This window comes from Cebus imitator, unplaced genomic scaffold, assembly GCF_001604975.1.
Source record: "Cebus imitator isolate Cc_AM_T3 unplaced genomic scaffold, Cebus_imitator-1.0 Scaffold406, whole genome shotgun sequence".
NCBI lineage: Eukaryota > Metazoa > Chordata > Mammalia > Primates > Cebidae > Cebus > Cebus imitator.
This window is the reverse complement of record NW_016107721.1, coordinates 1,460,063-1,477,081: the sequence shown is the minus strand read 5'-3', so window position 1 is coordinate 1,477,081 and position 17,019 is coordinate 1,460,063. Positions and strand designations below refer to the sequence as shown.

The window sequence follows — 17,019 nt, the reverse complement described above, 5'->3', positions numbered from 1 at the left end:
TAATCCAAGCACTTTGGAGGCCAAGGCAGGCAGATCACCTGAGGTCAGGAGTTCAAGACCAGCCTGACCAACATGGTGAAACCCTGTCTTTAAAAAAAAAAAAAAGAAGGAAAAATGTAACTCAACAGAAACTGCCCCTGAAAAAAGCTGGTAGCAGATCTACTAGACAAAGACTTTAAAATGGCTGTCTTTAAGATGCTCAAAAACTAGAGAAGATGTAGACAAGTTATAAGAAATGGACTATAACAAAATGGAAAAATCAATAAAGAAATAGAAAACAAGTGACCAAAAAGAAATTTCAAAACTGAGAAGTACAATAACTGAAATGTAAAATTCACTAAAAATATTCAAAGACTTATTTGAGCAGATAGAAGAAAAAACCAATGAACATGAAGACAGGACAAAGAAAATTATTGAGTCTAAGGAACAGAAAGAAAAAATTAAAGTGAACAGAGCCAAAGGAGCTTTGGGACACAATGGACTAACATACACAGTGTAGGATTCTCAGAAGAAGAGATAGAGAAAGAGGAAGAAAGAATATTTGAAGAAATAGTGGCTGAAAATGTCCCAAATTTTATGAAGACATGAATATAAACATCCAAGCTTTAGTAGAGATGGGGTTTGCCATATTGGCCAGGCCGGTCTTGAACTCCTGACCTTGTAATCCACCCACCCTGGCCTCCCAAAATGCTGGGATTACAGGCATGAGCCACTGTGCCCAGCCTAATACTCCAAGTAAGATGAACTCAAAGAGACCCACACTGAGACACATTACAGTCAAACTTTCAGCTGGGCATGGTGGTACATGCCTATAATTCCAGCACTTTGCAAGGCCAAGGTGGGCAGATCACTTGAGCTCAGGAGTTCAAGACCAGCCTGGGCAAAATAGCAAGACCTTGTCACTATAAAAAATATAAAAATTAGCTGACTGTGTGGTGTGCACTTGTAGTCCCAGCTACTTGGAAGGCTGAGCGGGAAGGATCACTCAAGCCTGGGAGGTCGAGGCTGCAGTGAGCTGAGATCATGCCCCTGCACTCCAGCCTGGGCAACCAAGTAAGACCCTGTCTCAAAAAAAAGAAGAAGAAATAATATCAAATGAGTTAAATGACTTGTCACATATGGGAGCTTCTCAAGATTATCAGCATATTTCTCATCTAAAATTTTGGAGGCCAGAAGGCAGTGGGCCAATATATTCAAGGTACTAAAAGAAAAAGAACTGTCAACCAAGAATTCCATATTCAGCAAAATTATCCTTCAAAAGTGAAGGAGAATAGGTATATAGAGTAAAATTGTGGGTATTAGAGGCTAGGAAGGGGAGGGGGAGGGAAGGATATGAAGACTTTAATCAATGGATACAAAATCACAGCTAGATAGAAGGAATAAGTTCTAATGTTCTACAGCACTGTAGGATGAAAATGGTTAACTGTAATTTGTGGTATAGAAGAGAAGATTTTTGAATGTTCACAACACAAAGAAATGATAAATGTTTAAGGTAATGGATGTGCTAATTATCTCATTGGATCATTCCACATCAAATACATATATCAAAATATCACACTCTATTCCATAAATATGTACAAGTATGTGTTAACTCAAAATAAAAGAAATAAATGTTTTTTGTTTTTTGTTTTTCTGGACAGTCTTGCTCTATCGCCAGGCTGGAGTGCAGTGGCATGATCTCGGCTCACTGCAACCTCCACCTCATGGATTCAAGCGATTCTTCTGCCTCAGCCCACTACAGGCACACACCACCACGCCCCAGCTAATTAGTTTGTAATTTTAGTAGAGACGGGGTTTCACCATATTGGCCAGGCTGGTCTTGAACTCCTGACCTTGTGATCTGCCCACGTTGGCCTCCCAAAGTGCTGGGATTACAGGCATGAGCCACTGCACCCAGCCTACTAAATGTAATTTAAAGTGAAAAAAAATGTTAAGTGAAGAGAAATTAAGACATTCTCAGATAAACAAAAATTAAGAGAACACATGGACACAGGGAGGGGGGTACTACACACTGGGGTCAGTTGGGGGCAAGTAGGGGAGGGACAGTGGGGGGTGGGGAGTTGGGGAGAGATAGCAAGGGAAGAGATGCCAGATGTAGGTGATGGGGAAGAAGGCAGCAAATCACACTGCCACGTGTGTACCTATGCAACAATCTTGCATGTTCTTCACATGTACCCCAAAACCTAAAATGCAATAAAATAAATAAATGGAAAAAAAAAATTAAGAGAGCGTTCACTAGTGGTTTTGTTACCACTAGGCCTACCCTGCAAGAAATGCTTGCAGGGTATCCTGCAGGGTGAAATGAAAAGACCCTAGACAGTAACTTGAAGCCATGTGAAGAAATAAAGATGTCGATAACAGTAAATATATGTGTAATTACAAGAGATATATTATTGTAACAATTATATGTAACTTCATCTGTTTTTTACATGACTTCAGAGACTACTGCATTTTTAAAAAGTAGTCTAAAAACTATTATTATTATAAATTTGGTTTGTAACCCCACATTTTATTATCTACATAATTTAAGAAACTAATGGATTTAAAACAGCCATTGGTTTTATTTTTAGACACACTGTATAAAGATGTAGTTTTGTGACATTGGCAAGTGGAAGGAGTGGGGATAGAATTGTAACAGAGCAGAGTTTCTGTGCGTTATTGAAGTTAATAAGGTATAAATTCAAATTAGTGTGTTATAATTTTAGCATGCTAAAGGTAACCAAACCCCATGGTAACTACTAAAAAAACAGCTATAGAGTATGCACAAGGCCAGGTGTGGTGGCTCACACCTGTAATCCCAGCTCTTTGGGAGGCTGAGGGAGGAGGATTGCTAGAGCCCAGGAGTTTGAGACCAGCTTGGGCAACATAGCAAAACCCCGTCTCTACAAAAAAAAAAAGTACAAAAATTAGCTGGGTATAGTGGCACATACCTGTAGTCCCAGCCACTTGAGAGGCTGAGGTGGAAGGATTGCTTGAGTCCGGGAGGTCAATGCTGCAGTAAGCCATTATGCCACTGTGCTCCAGCCTCCGCAACAGAGTATATTCCTGACTCAAAAAAAAAAAAAAAAAAAATGAAAAAAAAAAACAAAAAAAAACAGGAAATAAAAAAAAACAAAAAAAAAAAAAAAAAAAATGCACAAAAAGAAATAAGAAAGGAATTGAAACAATTCACTAAAGAAAATTAACCACAAAATAAAACTATCATACAGGAAATGAGAGATTTTAGAAAAGCTATAAGTCATAGCAAAAACTAACAGAAAAATGACAGAAGTCCATCCTTAAGTAACAAAAATCAGTAAAACCAAAATTTGGCTCTTCGGAAAGATCAACAAAATTGACGAGCCTTTAGATAGATGGACTGAGAAAAAAAGAAGACTCAAATTACTAAATCAGATATGAAAGTGAAAATATTACTACAAATTTTACAGAAATAAAAAGATTATACGTGGGTGCTATGAACAACTGTATACCCCAAAATTACATAATTTAGATAAAATGTACAAATTCCTAGAAACACAAAAACCAAGACTAATTTCTATTTTCAGAAATAGAAAATCTAGGCCGAGCACGGTGGCTCACACCTGTAATCCAGCACTTTGGGAGGCCCAGGCAGGTGGATTACATAAGGCCAGGAGTTCAAGACCAACCAGACCCACATGGCAAAATCCCCTCTCTACCAAAAGATACAAAAATTAGCCAGGTATGGTGGTGCACACCTGTAGTCCCAGCTACTTTGGAGGCTGAGGTGGCAGAATTGCTTTGAACCTGGGAAGCAGAGGAGGTTGCAATGAGCCAAAATTGCACTACTGCACTCCAGCCTAGGCTGAGGAAGGAAGGAAGGAGGGAAGAAAGGAGAGAAGGAAGGAAGGAAGGAAGAAAGAAGGGAAGAAAAAGGGAAGGAGGAGTGAGAAGGGAGGGAAGGAGGGAAGGATGGAGGGAGGGAGGACCATAACAAGGAGATTGAACCACTAATCAAAAAATCTGACAAAGAAAAGCTCTAGTAGACCTGATGGCTTCACTGGTAGATTCTATAAAACATTTAAAGAAGGGCAACAATCCTTCTCAAACTTTTCCAAGAAATTGAAGAGGAAGGAACACTTCTTTACTCATTCTATGAGGCCAGCATTACCTTGATACCAAAGCCAGATAAAGACTCTACAAGGAAAGAAAACTACAGACCAATCCTTTATGAACACTGATGCAGACATTCTCAAAAGATACTAGCAAACCAAATTCATCAGCTTATTAAAAGCCTTATACACCATAAGCAAGTGGGATTTAGTTCTTAGACAAGGATGGTTCAACACACAAAAACTGACCAATGTGATATGCTACATTAACAGAATGAAGGGAAAAAAATCACATGATCATCTCAATAGATGCAGTAAAAAGCAGGTGACAAAATTCAACAGACTTTCATGACTTAAAAAAAAACACTCAACAAAGTAGGAATACAAAAAAAAAAAAAAAAAAAAAAACCTCAATTGGCCAGGCGCAGTCACTTACCCATATAATCCCAGTACTTTGGGAGGCCAAGGTGGGCAGATCACCTGAGGTCAGAGGTTCGAGACCAACCTCACCAGCATGGTGAAATCCCGTATCTACTAAAAATACAAAATTAGCCGGGCATGGTGGCACATGCCTATAATCCCTGCTACTTAGGAGGCTGAGGCCAGAGACTCGCTTGAGCCTGGGAGGCAGAGGCTGCAGTGAGCCAAGAGCTGCAGTCCAGCCTAGCAACAGAGTGAGACTCCATCTAAAAAAAAAAGAAAAGAAAAATCTCATATAATAAAAGCCATTTATGAAAAACCTACAACAAATGTCATACTCAATGGTAGAAGACTAAAAACTTTTCATCTAAGATCAAGAAGAAGGCAAGGATGCCCACTTTTGCCACTTCAACATAGCAATAGAAGTTCTAGCCAGAGAAATTAGTCAAGAAAAGGAAATAAAAGCATCTAATTAGACAAAAAAAAAAAGAAGGAAAATTATCTCTGTTCACAGATTTTATGATTTTTATATGTAGACAAACCTAAGTATTTCATCCCCGAAAAAAATAGTTGGAACTAATAAATGAATTCAGCAAAGTAGCAGGATACAAAATCAACACACAAAAACTAACTGCATTTCTATACGCTAACAACACGCAATCTGAAATGGAAATTCAAAAACAATTCCATGTACAACAGTAACAAAATGGATAGAATACTTAGGAATTAACCAAGGGGGTGAAAGATTTGTAGAATGAAAACTACAAAACATTGAAATAAAGAAGACATAGGCTGGGCATGGTGGCTCACGCCTGTAATCCCAACACTTTGGGAGGCCAAGGTGAGAAGATCAGTTGGACCCAGAAGTTCAAGACTAGCCTGGGAAACATAGTGAAAAAAAAAAAAAAAAAAGTGACAGATGTGGTGGCGCACACCTGTAGTCTGAACTACTCAGGAGACTGAGGTAGGAGGATTGTTCAATCCCTGGAGGCTGAGGCTGCAGTGAATCAGGATTGCACCACTGCACTCCAGGCTGGGTAACAGAGTAAGACCCTGTCTCAAAAAAAATAAAAATAAGTGAATAAAATAAAGAAGACTTAAGTTTCCAACACAGGAACTCTGGGGAAGCAAAAATAAAAATAAAGAAGACATAAATAAATGGAAACACATCCCACATTCATGGACTGGAAAACTTACTACTACTAAGATGTCAATACTACCCAAAGCAATCTACAATTTTGATGCAATCCCTAACAAAATCCCAATTATGTTTTCCAAATAAATAGAAAACCCTATCCTAAAATTCACATGAAATCTCAAGGGACCATCAATAGTCAAAACAATCTTGAAAAAAACAGCAAAGCTGGAAAACTCTTACATCCTGATTTCAAAACTTATTACAAAGCTATAGTAATCAAACCAGTGTGGAACTGGCATAAAGATAATATATCAATGGAATAGAGAGCTGAGAAATAATAAACCCTTACATGGGTTTTACTATTCTTATTATTATTTTGAGACAGAGAGACAGAGCTTCTCTCTAACCTCTTTTTTTTTTTGTGAGTCAGAGCTTCTCTCTCGTTGCCCAGGCTGGAGAGCAGTGGTACCATCTCGACTCACGGCAACCTCTGTCTCCTGGGTTCAAGCAATTCTCAGGCCTCAGCCTCCTGAGTAGCTAGGATTAGAGGTGCCTGCCACCATGTCCAGCTAATTTTTATATTTTTAGTAGAAATAGGGTTTTATCATGTTAGCCTGGCTGGTCTCAAACTCCTGACCTCAGCCTCCCAAAGTTCTGGAATTATAGGCATGAGCCACCATACCCAGCCGGGTTTACTGATTTTTGACGAGGGTGCCAAAACCATTCAATGGCAAAAGGACAGTTTATTCAACAATGGTGCTGGGAAATCTGGATATCCACAAGCAAAAGAATGAAATTGGACCCTTACCTAACACCATATACAAAAATTAACTCAAAAATGGAACAAAGACCTAAGTGTAAGACCTAAAACTATGGACTCTTAGAAGAAAACATAGGGCTCAGAGAGTTCAGGAGAAAGAAGAATAGGGGTTAGCATTTAATGGGTAAAGAGTTTCAGTTTTACAGCCTGAAGTGTTCTGGAGATAGGTGATAATGATATTTGCACATCATTATGAAGGTATGTAATATTAGATGCAAAAGTAATTGCTGTTTTGCCATTACCTTTAATGGCAATACTGCAATTACTTTTGTGCCAAATTAATACATTGATACAACTATACCTTTAAAAATGGTTACAGTGTTAAAATTTGTTACATGTATTCCACTACAATTTTTTAAATGGAAAAAAAGGGAGATGAAGGATTAAGACAGACACAAAGGGAGGGAAGATGGCAATCTACAAGCTAAGAAGAGAGGTCTCAAAAGAAACCACCCCTGCCCACACCTTGATTTTGGAATTCCAGCCTCCAGCATTCTGGGAAAAGCAATTTCTGTTGTTTAAGTCGCCCAGTCTGTGGTACCTTGCTATGAAATCCCCTAGAAAACTAATACACTCATCTATGAGCCTTGCTGGGAGACAGAGCTCAACTCCCATTGTAGAAGCAAAAAAATGCCAACTTCTGATCTGGGATTGGTCAAACAAATGCATCTCCTTGAACTTTAAATGGGAGGCTGGTGACATAGAGAAGCAGAGACTCCAGTTTGGTGGATGTCACAGGAACACCAGATTTCTGGGAGCTGCACAACATATAGCTGCTGTGGTCCCCTTTCTGCAGCAAACACAGGTGTGTCAATACACCTGGCCATCCTTTGGAGGTCCCTTCAGAGTGCGGATGGTATAGTGCCTCACTGTGGTCAAATGAGCTGGCATCCCCATTGTACAGAAGGTGCAAGCAGTAGGCCTGAGACATCTGTCCTTAGAAAGGGCTGCCTGCAAGATTGTCCCTGGGCTGGCACCTGGAAACTTGGATTTGGGAAGTGTTCCCCCTATTTGCTAACTGTTAAAATGGGCTAATCAGTTTGTCAATTAGATAATGTTAAAATGTTTGTACAGCCAGTGTGGTGGCTCACATCTGTAATCCCAGCACTTTGGGAGGCCAAGGAGGGTAGACCACGAGGTCAGGAGTTCAAGATCAGCCTGACCAACATGGTGAAACCCCGTCTCTACTAAAAATACAAAAATTAGCCGGGCATGGTGGTGGGTGCCTGTAATCCCTGCTACTTGGGAGGCTGAGACAGGAGAATCCCTTGAAACCGGAAGGCGGAGGCTGCAGTGACCCGAGATACCACCACTGCACTCCAGCCTGGGCAACAAGAGCGAAACTCTGTCTCAATCATTCTCAGCAAACTGACAGAAGAGCAGAAGATCAAACACCGCATGTTCTCACTCATAGGCAGGTGTTGAACAATGAGAACACATGGACACAGGGAGGGGAGCACTACACACTGGGGTCAGTTGGGGGGAAATAGGGGAGGGATGGTGCGGGGTGGGGAGTTGGGGAGAGAAAGCAAGGGGAGAGATGCCAGAAGTAGGTGATGGGGAGGAAGGCAGCAAATCACACTGCCACATGTGTACCTATGCAACAACTTTGCATGTTCTTCACATGTACCCCAAAACCTAAAATGCAATAAAATAAATGGGGGAAAAAAAGAAAGAAAAAAATATTTTTAATTTTAATTTTTATTTTACGTAAAAGTAATTTATAAAAAAGTTTGTACAATGTGGTTTGTGCTAGACACCTGCTTTCCTTCTGAGGCTCTGGAAAATTGATACATACTAGGCAAAGAGTGCCTATGAAATTGACCTTTAATAAAAACCCTGGACTCCTAGGCACAGACAAGCTTCCCCAGTTTACAACATTCACACCTGCTCTGTCAGTCTGATGCTGGAGGAATTAAGTGTAGCCTATGGACTCCACTGGGAAAGGATGCTTAGAAGCTTGCACCTGGTTTCTCCAGGTTTTGTCCAATGCATTTTTTCAATTTACTATTTCTCTTTGTATCAGTTTGCTGTAATAAATCCCAGCCATGGGTATGACTGTATGCCGAGCCCTATGAGTCCTTCTAGCAATTCACCAAAGATGAAAGTAATCTCAGAAACGCCTGTAAGGACATACTGTGAATTCAAAATATCTGAGACTGATCTCAATCAATATAGAAAGCTTATTTTGCCAAAGTTAAGGGTGTGTCCACAACAACCTCAGGAAGTTCTGACAACATGTGCCCAAGGTAGTCAGGATACATACAGCTGGCTTTTATACATTTTAGGGAAATATAAGACATCAATCAATATGTGTAAGATGTACATTGGTTTGGTCCAGAAAGGCAGGACAACTGGAACTGGGAGGGCTTCCAAGTCATAGGGAGATAAGAGACAAAAGGTTGCCTTCTTTCAAGTCCTTGACCAATCTTTCATTGGATACACAGTTTAGTCTGTCTCAGTGAATCTGCATTTTACATAAACAGAGGAAGCAATCAGATATGCATTTGTCTCAGGTTAGCAGAGAGATTTCTGTCCCACACCTGTGAAGATAAGCTATCAGTTTACATTTGCCAGGGTGAAATTCAACAGAACTGTTTAGGGTATGGATCTTGAAGGCCACAAGGAATTTCCTTGTGGGCAAATTATGTAGAAGGTATGTAGCTTTTTTTTTTTTTTTTTTGGAGATGGAGTATCGCTCTGTCACCCAGACTGGAGTGCGGTGGTGCGATCTCGGCTCACTGCAAGCTCCGCCCTTCAGGTTCAAGCGATTCTCCTGCCTCAGCCTCCCAAGTATCTGGGACTACAGGTGCCCACCACCACACCCAGCTAACTTTTGCATTTTTAGTAGAGATGGGGGTTCCACCATATTGGCCAAGCTGGTCTCAAACTCCGGACCTCGTGATCCACCCACCTCAGCCTCCCAAAGTGTTGGGATTACAGGTGCGAGCCACCATGCCTGGCCAGTATGTAGCTTTTTTATCTTTATAGCCATTTCATTTAGGAATAAATAGGAGGCAGGTTTGCCTAACATTGAACTCAGCTTGACTATTCCCCTGCTTAGTGATTTAGGGTCCCAAGATTTATTTCCTTTCACAATACCTACTTACCCATCCTGTTGAAGAGGGCTACTTTACCCTCCACTCATTTAGAGCATGTTCTCCTTGAATGATGGACTCAGATGTTTGTCCCAGCACCAGTTCTGGTGACCAGCATTAGACTACCCAGGGAGCTTGTTATTCATACAGGATCCTGGGGCTCACCCATTCCCTGATTCAGCAGGTCTAGAACTAGCCCAGGAAATCAGGTGGCTGGCTAGTCCCCCAGGGGGTTCTGATGCTTATTCAGGCTAGGGAACCCCTGGCTTAAAAGGAAACCTCCCCAGCCCAGAATCTGGACACCTGAGGTTTAGCCCCACCTTGCACAATGACCTGAAGGGGCTCTTTCGGGCATACCTTCTCCTCAGGGTCCATTTCTCTCCACCCCCAGTTGAGGGGCTTGGCCCCAGCTCTGGATTCTTAGTGTTTTGAGGGTCACAAATCCCTTTGTGAATCTGATGAAAGCAATGAACACACTTTCTAGGGAACATGAAAACACACACACACACACACACACACACACACACACACACACACACGGAAGCACAATTTTACCCATAATTTAGGAGCCTATAGACCGCATGTGAAGATCCCTGACCTGAATCCCACCTAAGCCTCCCAACTCTCACATTCTATGATTCTATCAACAATCAACCAAACAAGGAAGCATCGTCTGTCACCTCAGACCCTTAAACTCAGGAATCAATGTTTTGGCACAGCCCCTAATGTCTGTAAAATTGCAAATACCAAGACTAATTTTCTCTCTGGAGTGGTGCAGTTAAAGAGTTATATCAAGTGTGGTTATTAAATTTCCATATTTAGATGTGCAAAGCCAGGCTCCTCCAGGAGTCCTTAGAAGCCATTCACTTCCCAATAATCAGATTCACAGCTGCTGCAGCGGATTCTCGACATTTTTTCTCAGGTGAAGTGGAGGCTGAGGTCCTGCTCCAGGCTCACCTTAGTCACCCACAGGGCTTGGCCACCCATGAGTGCAGGCAGAAAGTAGAGAGAGAGATGCAAGCCAGAAGACATGTCATCTCCTCTGAGAAGCCCTCCCTGACCCCCAGGAGCAGTTAATCATTGCTTTCTTGTGTTTCAACAGTACATTATGTGAGCTACTGTTACAGGCTTTGAAATGATTTGCCTGGTATTATAGTTCATTGTGTACTTATGTGCCTCCTCCAAAGTGTAAGCAATTTAGGATCCAAATTTATTCTGCATTCAGGTCAGATGCCCAGGAAGCACATGCCCTGCCCCAGGCTGTTGCCTGCCACTTCTCTAATATCCTGTACTTCTTGAGAAACTGCTTCCCTCCACTCCTGGGAGGAGCTCATGACCATGCCCATGCCCTGGACAGTCGCAGGGTTCCAATCCTTGGCCACAGTGATTGGTTCAGGGATAGGTACATGACCTGTCAGGCCAATGAAATTTGACCCTGGGATGTTTGCTAAAACTGTCAGAGAAGGGACATCATCTTTCCACTGGGGCTCCAAAGCTGATTGGATGGAAGACTGGATCTGCACTGGGGCTCCAAAGCCGATTGGATGGAAGCCCAGATCTGCACTGGGGATCCAAAGGTGATTGGATAGAAGCCTAGATCCGCACTGAGGTTCCATAGCTGATTGGATGGAAGCCTGGGTCTATACTAGGGCCTCAAACCTGATTGGATGGAAGCCTGGATCTGCAGATGCCATCCTTGCTGAGAGTGGAGAATATGAGCCTCAGGCAGAAGCCAGCTCAGAGAATGGCAGTGCTGACAGATGGAGAGAGGGACAAAGTCCTAATAATGGGCTTGTTTGAGGTTCTGGATCCTGTCAGACTGAAGCCAGTGCCATCCTTGAGCTTCCCAGTTTCATCAGCCAATTAATTCCTTTTTTGTGGGAGCCAGTCTGAGATGGGTTTCTGTCCTGGTAACCCAGAGTCCTGGTTAAGGACCCCAGGGTCCTAACTTGACTCTGCGGGACTAAGTAGCTTGGTAAAGGGCATGCACTGGGGCATGGGGCAGTGGTGACTTCTCTGAGGGCATGGAGCATCTTAGGGAAGGGCTGAGACCAGAACTCAGGTTACTTGAATTTCAGTCTGTTCTCCATATGACAAACTACCTCTCTTCCTCTGCCTGGGGGTCCAGCATTGGACCAAACCAAATGGCCAAACCCAAAGCTGCCCTAAAGCCACCATAGAGTAAGATGCTCCCTCAGCACCCACCCTATAAGGCCCGATGGGGGTCCAGGCCACAGAGAAGCAAAGGTCAAAACAAGCCATCCCTATAGCACTCAGGGTGGAGGCTGCTTCCAGCCTGAAGATGGGTTTCCATCCAGAACGGAATCTGGAGTCTGCAGGGAGTTAAGGGAAAAGTCAAATGTAAGAGCCTGGAAGTGACATCTCCACTTTGTCAGTACTCAGGTGCTGGTGCTGCTGGAACCAGCCTCAAGGATGCCAGCTGAGTCACACTTATAACACACTTTCCATCCTTGGATCCTCTCACTTGCCCAGGAAGGGGTGGTTTGCCTCAGGAAAAACAGAGTACCCTCTGCCCACAACGATGACTGCCAATCTGGGGTCCATGCCCTATGCCTATGATGTGAGTGTGGTTGAGAAATCCCGAGCATAATCATTCTTCTTTTTGGCTTTTCGCTATTGTTGCTTTGTAGTTTTATCTGATTGTGGTTTAAGACTGCAGTCTGTATGTATATGGTAGTCCTTTGGTATTTATTGAGACTTGCTTTGAGCTAGTAAACAATAAATTTTTTTAAATTTCCAGATATACTGAAAATATATATATGTAAATGATAAATACAGGGCTAGGGTTCGCTATGTATGTATCCTACTGAGGTTGATAAAGATGGTTTTTAAAAATTCTATATCTGTGCTCATTTGTTTCCCTACTACAGCTCTCGTTTTCCAAAAGACCACGTTAAAATCTCCCACTAAGACTGCAAATCTTTCCATTTCTTCTTCTAATTGTCTATTTCCTATAAATATTTGAAACAAATGAGGGGAGAGATCCAAGTCCAGGTGTATCTTCCTGGTGAACTGTTCATTTACATGATGTAAGGACTCTTTCTCATGAATTGTGTCTGATAATATTGCTACATTGGCTTTCTTTTGGTCAGAAGTTGTTGGGTATACTTTTTCCATTTCTTTCAACCTTTCAGTTCCCTTGTCTTCCAGATGCCCCACTGTTAATAGCACAAAGCCGGATTGGAGTTGGTGGCGAGGGTGGTGTTTTTAGTGTTGGTAGGCGTGGTGTTTTGGGGGTTTTGTTGGTTTTTTTGAGACGGGGTCTCACTGTCAGGGAGTGAGCATGATCACAACTCACTGCAGCCTGGATCTCCTGAGCTCAGGGCATTCTCCTGCGCTCAGGGCATTCTCCTGCCTTAGCCTCCCAAGTAACTGAGACCACAGGTGTGCACTGATAGTGGTTTTAATCCAGTCTGAGAATTTTTGTTTTTTAAATAGTAAACACAATCCATTTACATGTACTGTGATAACTGAAGAATTCAGATTTCCTTCCAGTATCCTATTTTGTGTCTTCTTTTTACTTTGCTTTATTTTATTTTATTTTGCTTCTTTTTTCTCCTTTTCAGATTTCTATTGGGTTAATCAGGGTTTGTTTTTTGTGTTTGTTCTTTTTCCAACAATAGCTCTTTGTCCTGAATTCAGCATTTTTAAAAGACTCTTTTCCTACTGACTTCAAATACCTTTTTTTGAGATGGAGCTTTGCTCTTGTTGCCCCAGCTGGAGTGCAATGGTGCGATCTCAGCTCACTGCAACCTCTACCTCCTGGGTTCAAGCGATTCTCCTGAGGAGCTGGGATTATAGGCATGCACCACCATGCCTGGCTAATTTTCTGTATTTTTAGTAGAAATGGAGTTTTACCATGTTAGCCAGGCTGGTCTCGAACTTCTGACCTCAGGTGATCTGACTGCCTTGGCCTACCAAAGTGCTGGGATTACAGGTGTGAGCAACGGCACCTGGCCAATTTTTTTACTTCAAATACTTACATTTGTGAGTGCTAGAGTCTCTTGGACTTTGTTTGAACACGTCTTTTTTTTACCCTCACTTGTAGACGGCTACAGAATTTCTGATTAACAATTTTTTGCAGTGGCATCTTTATTATCTAGTTTCATTGTCTTCTGGTGTCTATTGTTACTAAGCCTGCTGTCAGCCAGATCATTGTGATTTTGTAGGTAATTTATTTGTGCCTGTTTGCTTTTAAGATTTGTCATTGTTCTTGGTTTTCTGCAATTCTACTCCATGTATATACGTATAGATTTACTTTCAGAGGTAAAACACTCCCCTTTCTCCACTTTCAGTATGAAAATTCATATGTTTCATCAATTCTAGAAAACTCTCAGCCATGATCTCTTTAAATATTATTTCTCTGCAAGGTGTTGATTAGAAGTCAATGCCTACACACACACACACACACACACACACACACACACACACGTGAAATTTCTCTGCCTGGCACAGTGGTTCACACCTATAATCCCAGCACTTTGGGAGGCTAAAGTGGGCAGATCACTTGATGTTAGGAGTTCAAGACCAGCCTGGCCAACACGGTGAAACTGCGTCTCTACTAAAAATACAAAAATTAGCCAGGTGTGGTGGCTCATGCCTGCAATCCCAGCTACTTGGGTAGCTTAGCCAGGAGAATCAGTTGAACCTGGGAGGCAGAGGTTGCAGTGAGCTGAGATCACACCACTGTACTCCAGCCTAGGCAACAGAACAAGACTCTGTCTCAAAAATAAAATAAAAATAAATAAAATATTACTTCTTCCTGAGTCACTCCATGCTATGCTTCCAGGAATACCTACTAGATGCATGTTGGACTTTCTCATTGTATCTTCCATATCTGTTAACTTCTCTTTTATATTATCCTCTTTATGTGTTGCATTTGACAGACTCTCATCACTAATTTCCTCTTTGTGTCTAACCTGCTATTTAGCCTATCTACTGAGTGTCTTCATTTCCTTGTTTGTTTGAAGCCACCTCTTACAGAAGGGTGAATATCTTCATTTCAATGACTGTTTTTTTCTATAAATTAAATTTGGTTCCTTTACAAATCTGTTTTTTCTTTTATTATGGTACCCTGTTCTTTCTCTATTGTTTCATTTTTTTTCTCTCTCTCTTTAGTAAATTCAAATGGCCCAGGTTCTCAGAATCCTCATCCTGCATCTGATCTCTTCCTCATGGTGATTCTTCGTGTCCCTTGTGACTCTGGACTCTGAGCTCATCTTCAGCAGTCTAGTCCCTGGGCCCTGAATTGTGAAAGAGTTGCTGTTGACAGTCTTACATATGCTTCTGCAAAGGGCGCCAGAGGGCCCATATTTTACATTAACATCTCAGCGTGGGAAGTCCTCTATCACAGACCTTAACTCACTCTATATTGAAAGGTGTTATAAACAGAAGCCTTCCAGTTCTTATTGACTTGGTTCTTGGATCTTAAATCATAGACCCAAATGTGTCTATATCAAATGAGGTTGAGGAAATAAAACTTCCTTTGCATACCATAGAGGACTATATCCAAAGGCTCAGGATATTGGAATACTGGAGTGAGTTTACAGTGTGAGACTTCTCACCTGCCCTCTAACTATGTCCCCTGGAAGCATCCAGAGGATACTTTTATAAAAATAAATAAAACATTACTTTGAGAAATACTTTGGTGGGGTTACACCATACCCTTGAAGATCTCCAAGCGGTTATTTTCAGTAGACCAGGAATGATAATAATGTCAAACTGGGCTCCCTGAATTCAACTGGAAAAATGAAATCCAGGGAAGCAGAAGCCCAGGGATGGCACAGGACCCCAAGAGGCCAGGCTGGCATGGTGTCCACGATGAGCAACAGAACCAAAGTGTTAACGGTTTGACAAGACTACATCATATCATAGGCTGAAAGATTGTGGTCTCCCTAGAACTGAAAGAAATGTCCAACCTACTACTCACCAGGTTTATAGAAACACAAAAGCTCCAGATCAGAAGTTTGACTTGACTTAGCACAATAGTCAAAGTCAATGAGTCCATGTAGACATAGACCCTACATCTTGATGAAGGAGTCTCGATATCACATCATAACTAGATCATGTGAAATGGATTACATTTAATGCAGTCATGTTTGGATAATACAATCTACCGTGTCATTTAAGAACTCAGCTACACTGCCAATGTACCTTTCCCAACGTGACCTGCAGCCATCGGCCAGGTTACTGTGCATAGAAGAAGAGGAAATCACTAGACGTTTTAGAAATTATTAAACACTGGTTCTGAACCGACATCAACACTTCCCAGACTTGAGCCAGTCCAGAGGCCCAAAGCCCCTATAAATAATGCAGTGTCACAAACTACATCAGAATTCAGTGGCTTAAAACAACACCATATTTTTAACAGCACCTTGGAAAAAAAGAAAACACCGTCTTTTCTGCTTATAAATCAGTATTTGGGGCAGGGCATCAAGGGAACAACTCATCTCCGTGCTACTTGGCCTCAGCTGGAACAACTCAGGCTGGGGTTATCTGAAACCTCATCCGGATATCTGGTGGTTGAAGCTTAAAGGACTCAAAGAGCTGGGCACTAGGATAGCTGGGACCCATCCACTACCTCACTTGAGGTCTGTCCACGATGGCAGACTCAGCATAGCCAGACTTCTTATATGTTGGTTCAGGATTCCCACGGCACAATAGGGAAAAGGAAGAAAGAGAGAGAGAGAGAGACAAAGAGAGAGAACATACCAGATGAAAACTAAATCCAGGCTGAGCGCAGTGGCTCATGCCTATAATCCTAACACTTTGGGAGGTCGAGGTAGGCGGACCACCTGAGGTCAGGAGTTCAGGACCAGCCTGGCCAACATGGTGAAACCCCATCTCTACTAAAAATGCAAAAATTAGCTGGGCATGGTGGCAGGAGCCTATAATCCCGGCTCCTCGGGAGGCTGAGGCAGGAGAATGGCTTGAACCTGGGAGGCGGAGGTTGCAGAGAGCCAAGATCGTGCCCTTGTACTCCAGCCTTGGGGACAAGAGCGAGACTTTGTCTCAAAAAAAAAAAAAAAGAAAGAAAATCACCTTTTAGTACCTAGTTTCAGATACCAAGCAGCATTACTTCTTCTATGTTCTGTTTTTTAGAACTGACAGCTCATATTTCAATAAAGAAACATAGACCCTACAATGGAGGAGTCTCAGTGGAGAAGTCTCAACATCACATCATAACTAGAGCATGTAAGATGGGCTACATTTAATGCGGCCATGTTTGGATAATATAATCTACCCTGTCCACTTGAGAAAGAACTCAGCCACATTCCAAATAAACTTCTCAACGTGATCTGCAAGCACGGGCCAGGTTACTGCATTGAAGAAGAGGAAATAACTAGACTTTGGAAGGATTACTAAACCCTGGCTCTGAACCAACACCAAGCAAAGTGGCCATGGCATCATGGATAGAGGCTCTACATGGGCTCAGCAACATGGCTTTTTTTT

The 17,019-nt window shown here is 42.0% G+C and overlaps 1 long non-coding RNA gene across 1 annotated transcript in view; it reads right to left on the bottom strand.

The window, feature by feature from the left end:
• Positions 1-17,019, bottom strand: part of LOC119468277 — a 29,582-nt gene that overhangs the window by 10,387 nt on the left and 2,176 nt on the right. The window contains exon 2 of the long non-coding RNA XR_005196938.1: positions 11,752-11,879. This is a non-coding gene — a long non-coding RNA (uncharacterized LOC119468277). The remainder of the gene's footprint in view (positions 1-11,751; positions 11,880-17,019) is intronic.